This window comes from Schistocerca gregaria, chromosome 6, assembly GCF_023897955.1.
Source record: "Schistocerca gregaria isolate iqSchGreg1 chromosome 6, iqSchGreg1.2, whole genome shotgun sequence".
NCBI lineage: Eukaryota > Metazoa > Arthropoda > Insecta > Orthoptera > Acrididae > Schistocerca > Schistocerca gregaria.
In genome coordinates, this window is record NC_064925.1 from 458,057,121 (window position 1) to 458,065,919 (window position 8,799).

Below are 8,799 nucleotides of genomic sequence, written 5' to 3' on the forward strand. Positions count from 1 at the left end.
CGTCAACATATTCCTGTCATGTGACGCACATGCTGTCACCAGTGTCTTATAGAATATATCAGACGTGTTTTCCTGTGGAGGAATCGGTTGACCTATGACCTTGCGATCAAATGTTTCCGATTCCCATTGGAGAGGCACGTCCTTTCGTCTACTAACGGCACGGTTTTTCGGTGCAGCCGCAAAACACAGTCATTAAACTTATTACAGTGAACACAGACGACAAAGAACGGACAGATCATAACTTTGCGAAAATAAACTTCTTACTCGAGGGAAGACTTTAACCTCTCGTTCCGCAGCTGCTCACGCTAACCACGGGACCACGGCGCCCCTGACCTCGTAGTGTCACTGATGTTGCGTATCTTGCGCATGGACTACTCAGTTTGTATATTTTGCTTATTTTTTTCATTGTTCCACACAACTTCTTCCTGTTTTCTCGATTGATCTGTGATCAGTTTTTCAAGGCCTATCCACTGTGCCAATTTATAACTAAATCTGAGGGGGGTGCGGTGGGGAGGTTCCCTTGTTAGCCACTGCGTATCTTGCGCATGGACTACTCAGTTTGTATATTTTGCTTATTTTTTTCATAGTCCCACACAACTTCTTCCTGTTTTCTCGGTTGATCTGTGATCAGTTTTTCAAGGCCTATCCACTGTGCCAACTTATAACTAGATCTGAGGGGGTGCGATGGGGAGGTTCCCTTGTCAGCCACTGATACCGGATACGTTGCGTGGGAACTAATTCAGTCACTGTTAATAACGACCTTGAGTTAACATCGCACGTGTATTCTCACGCGGGATCTATTATATAGACATGGGCAAAGACTGCGCCTTCCTGTGGAAAAGTCGTGTTCACGTCTTGTGCACGGAAAAAAAGAACGTGGAAGATAATTAAATGAAGTAGCAGCAACATTCATTGTTTCCAGAAGACATCAGAACGAAACTGCGGAGGCCGTATTAATTATCTCCGCCTATAGTGGCAGTAATTAATGTCGGGCTTTCTAAGCGGCCGCGGGGTCGTGAAACCTATTTCACACACGTATCTCGACGCAGCGCGGGACCACAAAAGGAAGACTGTGGTGCCGGACGACATTCCTCGCAGGGCAGGGCGCAGTCCGTGCCAATCACGGCGCGCGGCACGGGCGCAGGTGATTCCCGCCGGCCGCTCTCGTTACGGCAGACGTGCGGAGTCCCGGTAGCCGCCTCCACCGCCGCCGCCACCGCGTCCGTCCCCGGGGGAACCGGCCGCACACGTGTAACGACCCGACGCGCCGCGCCGCTCGGCAATCTTTTAATTGTATCTGCGGCGGAACTGGGCCGTGCCTCCGCTGGCGGCAATGGAGGTGTGAAATGTCTGTCCGGCTGCACTGTCCGCAGGTGCGGCAGCAGCCAGCACCGACGGCGTTCGCTCTCGCTGCGGCAGCAGAGGTGCCTCGCCAGCGCCCAGCCTGCCGCGCTCCCACGCCTCGAAGCGCCGCGCCGACACGTACCCGTGTCAGATACGTGGCAGCCGTGTCCAACACGGGATTATTGGAACACTAGCAGACGAGCGGTCGCGACTAACGAGGTGAACCCTAAAAAGTGTCATAACCCGATTTTCTCAGGAACGTCCCTCAGCGGAAGAGGAATCAAAATAACTGGACACGTGAAGCTTCATGGCAGAATAAAACTGTGTGCCGGACCGAGACTCGAACTCGGGACCTTTGCCTTTCGCGGGCAAGTGCTCTACCAACTGAGCTACCCCAGCACGAGTCACGCCCCGTCCTCACACCTTTACTTCTGCCAGTATCGCGTCTCCTACCTTCCAAACTTTACAGAAGCTCTCCTGCGAAACCTGCAGAACTATTTTCGAAGGTAGGAGACGAGATACAGGCAGAAGTAAAGCTGTGAGGACGGGGCGTGAATCGTGCTTGGGGAGCTCCATTGGTAGAGCACTTGCCCGCGAAAGGCAAAGGTCCAGAGTTCGAGTCTCGGCCCGGCACACAGTTTTAATCTGCAGAGTGAAAATCTCATTCTGTAAACATCCCCCAGGCTGTGGCTAAGCCATGTCTCCGCAATATCCTGTCTTTCAGGAGTGCTGGTTCTGCAGGATTCGCAGGAGAGCTTCTGTGGAGTTTGGAAGGTAGGAGACGAGATACTGGCAAAAGTTAGGCTGTGAAGGCGGGGCGTGAGTCGTGCTTGGGTAGCTCAGTTGGTAGAGCACTTGCCGGCGAAAGGCAAAGGTCCCGAGTTCGAGTCTCGGTCAGGTACACAGTTTCAATCTGCCAGGAAATTTCATATCAGCGCACACTCGGCTGCAGAGTGAAAGTCACGTGCCTCGGCTTATCCTTAGACACACGACTGTTCCTGGGAAGACGACGGTGAAAGTTCTCGACGTACTGCCCGTGTTTTTTAGGGCGTTAATTACACTACTGGCCATTAAAATTGCTACACCACGAAGATAACGTGCTACATACGCGAAATTTAACCGACAGGAAGAAGACGCTGTGATGTGCAAATGATTAACTTTTCAGACCATTCACACAACGTGCTGACACGAGGAAAGCTTCCGACCGATTTCTCATACACAAACAGCAGTTGACCGGCGTCCCCTGGTGAAACTTTGTTGTGATGCCTCCCGTAAGGAGGAGAAATGCGTACCATCACTTTTCTGACTTTGATAAATATCGGATTGTAGCCTATCGCGATTGCGGTTTACCTATCGCGAATGCGGTTTATCGTATCGCGATATTGCCACTCGCGTTGGTCGAGATCCAATGATGTTAGCAGAATATGGAATCGGTGGGTTCAGTAGGGTAACACGGAACGCCGTGCTGGATCCCAACGGCCTCGTATCACTAGTAGTCGAGATGACAGGCATCTTATCCGCATGGCTGTAACGGATCGAGCAGCCACGTCTCGAGCCCTGAGTCAACGGATGGGGACGTTTGCAAGACAACAAACATCTCCACGAACAGTTCGACGACGTTTGCAGCATCATGGACTATCAGCTCGGAGACCATGGCTGCGGTTACCCTTGACGCTGCATCACAGACAGGAGCGCCTGCGATGGTGTACTCAACGACAAACCTGGTGCACGAATGGCAAAACGTCATTTTCTCCGATGTATCCAGGTTCTGTTTACAGCATCGTGATGGTCGCATCCGTGTTTGGCGACATCGCTGTGAACGCACATTGGGAGCGGGTATTCGTCATCGCCGTACTGGCGTATTACCCGCCGTTGTGGTATGTGGTGCCATTGGTTACACGTATCGGTCACCTCTTGTTCGCATTGACGGCACTGTGAACAGTGTACATTACATTTCAGATGTGTTACGACCCGTGGCTCTACCCTTCAATCGATCCCTGCGACACCCTACATTTCAGCAGGATAATGCACGACCGCATGTTGCAGACCCCGTACGGGCCTTTCTGGATACAGAAAATGTTCGACTGCTGCCCTGGCCAGCACATTCTCCAGGTCTCTCACCAATTGAAAACGTCTGGTCAATGGTGGACGAGCAACTGTCTCGTCCCAATACACCAGTCAGTACTCCTGATGAACTGTGGTATAGTGTTGAAGCTACATGGACAGCTGTACCTGTACACGCCATCCAAGCTCTATTTGACTCAATGCACAGGCGTATCAAGGCCGTTATTACGGCCAGACGTGGTTGTTCTGACTACTGATTTGTCAGGAGGTATTCACCCAAATTGCGTGAAAATGTAATCACATGTCTGCGTTTCTTCTTGGTGTAGCAATTGTAATGGCCAGTAGTGTAGTTCAGTCGAGTCGATTTGTTTTGGTAGTTTGTTTTGTTTTAGGGCTCAAAAACAAATAGGGTCAAAATTAGAACACGAGGAGAGAGAGAGAAGTTAAAAAACGACTATACGTCAGCCCCAAATGACATAAGAGAAAACAGCTAAAAACATGGACGTGGACGAAGGGCTACAAAGACGCTGTACAGAAACAGAGGTCCAAAAGTAAAAATTAAATGGCATTCGCCAAACTGCTTTGAGGGATAAAAAGTAAAACACGGTCGACAGCCCGCGCGTCATTTCCTAAAACGGCCGAAAACTCAGACGGCAAACAAAAGCGGGAACGTAAACGGTAAAAAAAGGACATTCCGTCATGAAGTGACGGACAGTTAAAACTTGGACGCACTTTGTACAAAGTGGTGGGAAAGCGCCATCAACCAAATGAGGATTATTAAAAAGGCAGTGCTCAATACGTAACCTGCGGGTAGTTAAAATGACCTCATCACGGCGGGGGCGGGGAGGGGGGGGGAAGTGGGGGGGGGGGGGGGGCGAGAGGAGGTCGCCCAAGCACCTGGAAGAGGCTTAATAACTTGGAGCCTATTCCTCTGAAGGGAGGACCAGTGGTGATGCCAAAATGACATCACCTCGTCCTGGCAGAGCGACATGACCAAGAACCCACTTAAACATAACAGTAGCTCCACCAAGAGTGAGCAACTGACAGTTTTCCTAGACCTGCTGCACTGAGGAATGGGTGGTGTACAGCCCACAGAGACTTTAAAGGGTGCTGAAACAGTCTGAGCAGTACCGAAGGGGTACCACAGTGGCTAGTGCCGCTGTTTCATAGTTTTGCGCCCTGTTTTCGATACCAAATTATTTTTGTTTTCAACTTTTCATTTTCATTGAATTTCTTCATTTTGAGAGTATTCAAGGGCGATCTTTTTCAATTGTGAAAAACCATTCAAGTGCCAAGATCACTTTTTTTTTTATTCGAGTCAAACGGTTTCAAAAGTTTTAGCTGCCATCTTCTTCTTTAAAACTTTTATTTTGTGTGGTAAAACATCTTCATTTTACGCTGACATCATGCGCAAGATGTTAAGTGGATAAAACTTAGCACATTATAAACGTTCATCACCGCTAATATATTTAAAAACAGACGGCTTCATGTGCAAAAAGTCATGTCCATATACTTATTGCTCACAGATGTATACGGACATGGTCAGTGTAAAATGAACATGTTACAGTACAAAACATGCTTAAGACATGAAGACTGTTGAAACCGGCTGTCTTGAATAAAAAAATGTTTTGTGCGATCTTGGCCTTTGAATGGTTTTTAACTATTTTCTTTTTCATTTATTTACCCAAGTCAACAGAAAATCACTACACAAATGTTCTCCAATGTCCACTGAAATAACGTTATCCTTATTCGTCTACCAACTATATGGTTAATGAAATAAAAAAAGAAAAGACAATAAACGAACGGAAACAATATTTGAAATTGTTTTCGATAGAATTCTTTCGCCCCACCTTGATTCGTAATAAACTGCAAGCGCCAATTTTCAGAAATGTGATCCGTTATACATGTCTAAACATTTATGGTGGTGTCTGTTTGTTCTATATCGTGTCTCCATATCACTTTCGCACAACGACGCTCGGAGCGTGTTTTTTAGGGAATTAACTAGTTTGAACCTGCGACCTGTTGTTGGTAAGGAGACGCCAGACCACACATGACATGTAGAATTCAGAAGAGTTGAGTGAGACTAGCGATGATATAACCAAATACTTAATGATCTCAGCGTCAGCTCCACTGCACTCCCAGTAAACGGATCTTAATACTAACTAAATTTAGTGAAACGGGTTCAAGGCTTTCCTATTTTTAGTTAGCTGGTAAAATAACGTCAAAAAAGCAGATAACTTTACCATTGGAAATTTTATTCTACTCACAAAACATTGTTTATAAATTGCACTATTCATAAAAGGAAATGTTTTAATACAGGATGGTAAAAACCAACTGCGTTCAACAAAAATGTGAACGAATATTCCCTGAATGGGCTTCCAAGTTCTACAATGGATCGAAGGATGACCTATGCCATATCACATCTATAATCTAGGTTTAAATTTAGTTTCACAAAAGAGAAAACTATCAAAATGGTCTACAGTGAGCCTCAATTATCTTTAATTACTTATCTAACTTGTCGTAAATTACAGTGGCTGATGTGGCTTCCCAATAACTTCAAGTGGCAAATGTGAACACCATGAGCTTTAATTTACGATCGACATTAGTATTACGCAAAAAAAGGAGGTGTAACAGATGAGACCTCTGCAGTTGTGAGTGAAGCTTTATGCGCTCAAAAATGCGGCATCGCGTGCGTCATTACCTTGTCGGTGTTTAGGCAGCGTCAGGGCAGCGGCGGGCAGCACAGCTCTGCTCACCTCGCCATCTCGGGAGCAACTCCTTTTCTCCTTACTACAATTTACCGAAGTTGGTTTACAAAAAAGTATCTGGCTGTGTTTCCATCTGACCAATCAGGGTCTCAATGATAACCTTAAGCTCCGCCTACAAAAAATCTGTCTATCCAATGAGAAACGTTATACTTTTCGTGGTGGGGCAATGTTTTTAAAGTTTGCAACGTAACAGAGACGCGAAAAAGTCTCACGCTAAAACCTGCAGCTGGTGTGGTCCTTTCAGCGTTATGGTGAGATCTGTACTGTTCTTCTGGAGGGCTCCATCTTTTAACATGTGCTGGGAGGTGGTCCTAATGTAACAGAGACACGCAAAAGTCTCACGCTAATACTTGATGGTGGTAGTGGCTCTTTTTGTGTTATCATAATATCTATACTGTTTTTCTGCAGGGCTCTAGCTTATGACATGGACTGGGGGGTGGTCCTTGACGTAACAGAGACGCGAAAAAGTCTCACGCTAAAACTTGCGGGTGGTGTGCCTAGTGGTTAGCTGGCGACGTGGGTGTCCAGTCTGTCCCTTATCGTAGGGCCTTCTAGCTTAACACGGTTCTGCTCTTGGCTTCTGTTCTTGTTTCTCCCCTTGGAACTGCATCGGTCTCACGGTGGGAAGGAACGACATGAACACTCCTGGAAATGGAAAAAAGAACACATTGACACCGGTGTGTCAGACCCACCATACTTGCTCCGGACACTGCGAGAGGGCTGTACAAGCAATGATCACACGCACGGCACAGCGGACACACCAGGAACCGCGGTGTTGGCCGTCGAATGGCGCTAGCTGCGCAGCATTTGTGCACCGCCGCCGTCAGTGTCAGCCAGTTTGCCGTGGCATACGGAGCTCCATCGCAGTCTTTAACACTGGTAGCATGCCGCGACAGCGTGGACGTGAACCGTATGTGCAGTTGACGGACTTTGAGCGAGGGCGTATAGTTGGCATGCTGGAGGCCGGTGGACGTACCGCCGAATTGCTCAACACGTAGGGCGTGAGGTCTCCACAGTACATCGATGTTGTCGCCAGTGGTCGGCGGAAGGTGCACGTGCCCGTCGACCTGGGACCGGACCGCAGCGACGCACGGATGCACGCCAAGACCGTAGGATCCTACGCAGTGCCGTAGGGGACCGCACCGCCACTTCCCAGCAAATTAGGGACACTTGCTCCTGGGGTATCGGCGAGGACCATTCGAAACCGTCTCCATGAAGCTGGGCTACGGTCCCGCGCACCGTTAGGCCGTCTTCCGCTCACGCCCCAACATCGTGCAGCCCGCCTCCAGTGGTGTCGCGACAGGCGTGAATGGAGGGACGAATGCAGACGTGTCGTCTTCAGCGATGAGAGTCGCTTCTGCCTTGGTGCCAATGATGGTCGTATGAGTGTTTGGCGCCGTGCAGGTGAGAGCCACGATCAGGACTGCATACGACCGAGGCACACAGGGCCAACACCCAACATCATGGTGTGGGGAGCGATCTCCTACACTGGTCGTACACCTCTGGTGATCGTCGAGGGGACACTGAATAGTGCACGGTACATCCAAACCGTCATCGAACCCATCGTTCTACCATTCCTAGACCGGCAAGGGAACTTGGTGTTCCAACAGGACAATGCACGTCCGCATGTATCCCGTGCCACCCAACGTGCTCTAGAAGGTATAAGTCAACTACCCTGGCCAGCAAGATCTCCGGATCTGTCCCCCATTGAGCATGTTTGGGACTGGATGAAGCGTCGTCTCACGCAGTCTGCACGCCCAGCACGAACGCTGGTCCAACTGAGGCGCCAGGTGGAAATGGCATGGCAAGCCGTTCCACAGGACTACATCCAGCATCTCTACGATCGTCTCCATGGGAGAATAGCAGCCTGCATTGCTGCGAAAGGTTGATATACACTGTACTAGTGCCGACATTGTGCATGCTCTGTTGCCTGTGTCTACGTGCCTGTGGTTCTGTCAGTGTGATCATGTGATGTATCTGACCCCAGGAATGTGTCAATAAAGTTTCCCCTTCCTGGGACAATGAATTCACGGTGTTCTTATTTCAATTTCCAGGAGTGTATGTAGGCAATCTTGTGTTAGTCTGTGGTATTCTATTTGCTCACTCGGTACTCGTATAACTTTGGTTAATTTAATGTCACGATTTATTCGGAGCTATGTGACCTACTACTGGATTTGCTTATCATGTCAGGGTTTTCATGGAAGGTGTTGGATTTGCCTGTCACCTTACACATGATTTGCCACCAAGTTATTGGCAGCGTGTGAAATCTTCAGCGATGTTAACGATATTGCTTTGCCGAGTGAGTTTCATAAGAAGAATTATCGATCTGCCAAAACTGCATTCGCGCGATGCTCGTATTCTTCAGAATTTCTATTTTTAGAATATTTCTACAAGAGGTATCATCCAGGCCATTGCACTAAATCTTCCTGCTGAATAAACTTAAAAATCAAATATAAAATTTGAGAACTTATATAAGAAGAAATACAAGAATATGAGAATTCAAAAAGATCGTAATCCCTGAGATACCATAACACATATAAAGTATTATGTGATAAATGTAAGACGCTTATTGTGACACACAGTTGGAACTGTAAAATTAATAAAACGATCTGGTATACCATAA

The 8,799-nt window shown here is 47.9% G+C and overlaps 1 non-coding gene across 1 annotated transcript; it reads right to left on the minus strand.

The window, feature by feature from the left end:
- Positions 1-1,669: 1,669 nt before the first annotated feature.
- On the minus strand, positions 1,670-1,744 carry Trnas-cga (transfer RNA serine (anticodon CGA)). Its single transcript has one exon. It is a non-coding gene; the product is annotated as a tRNA-Ser (tRNA).
- Positions 1,745-8,799: the final 7,055 nt, after the last annotated feature.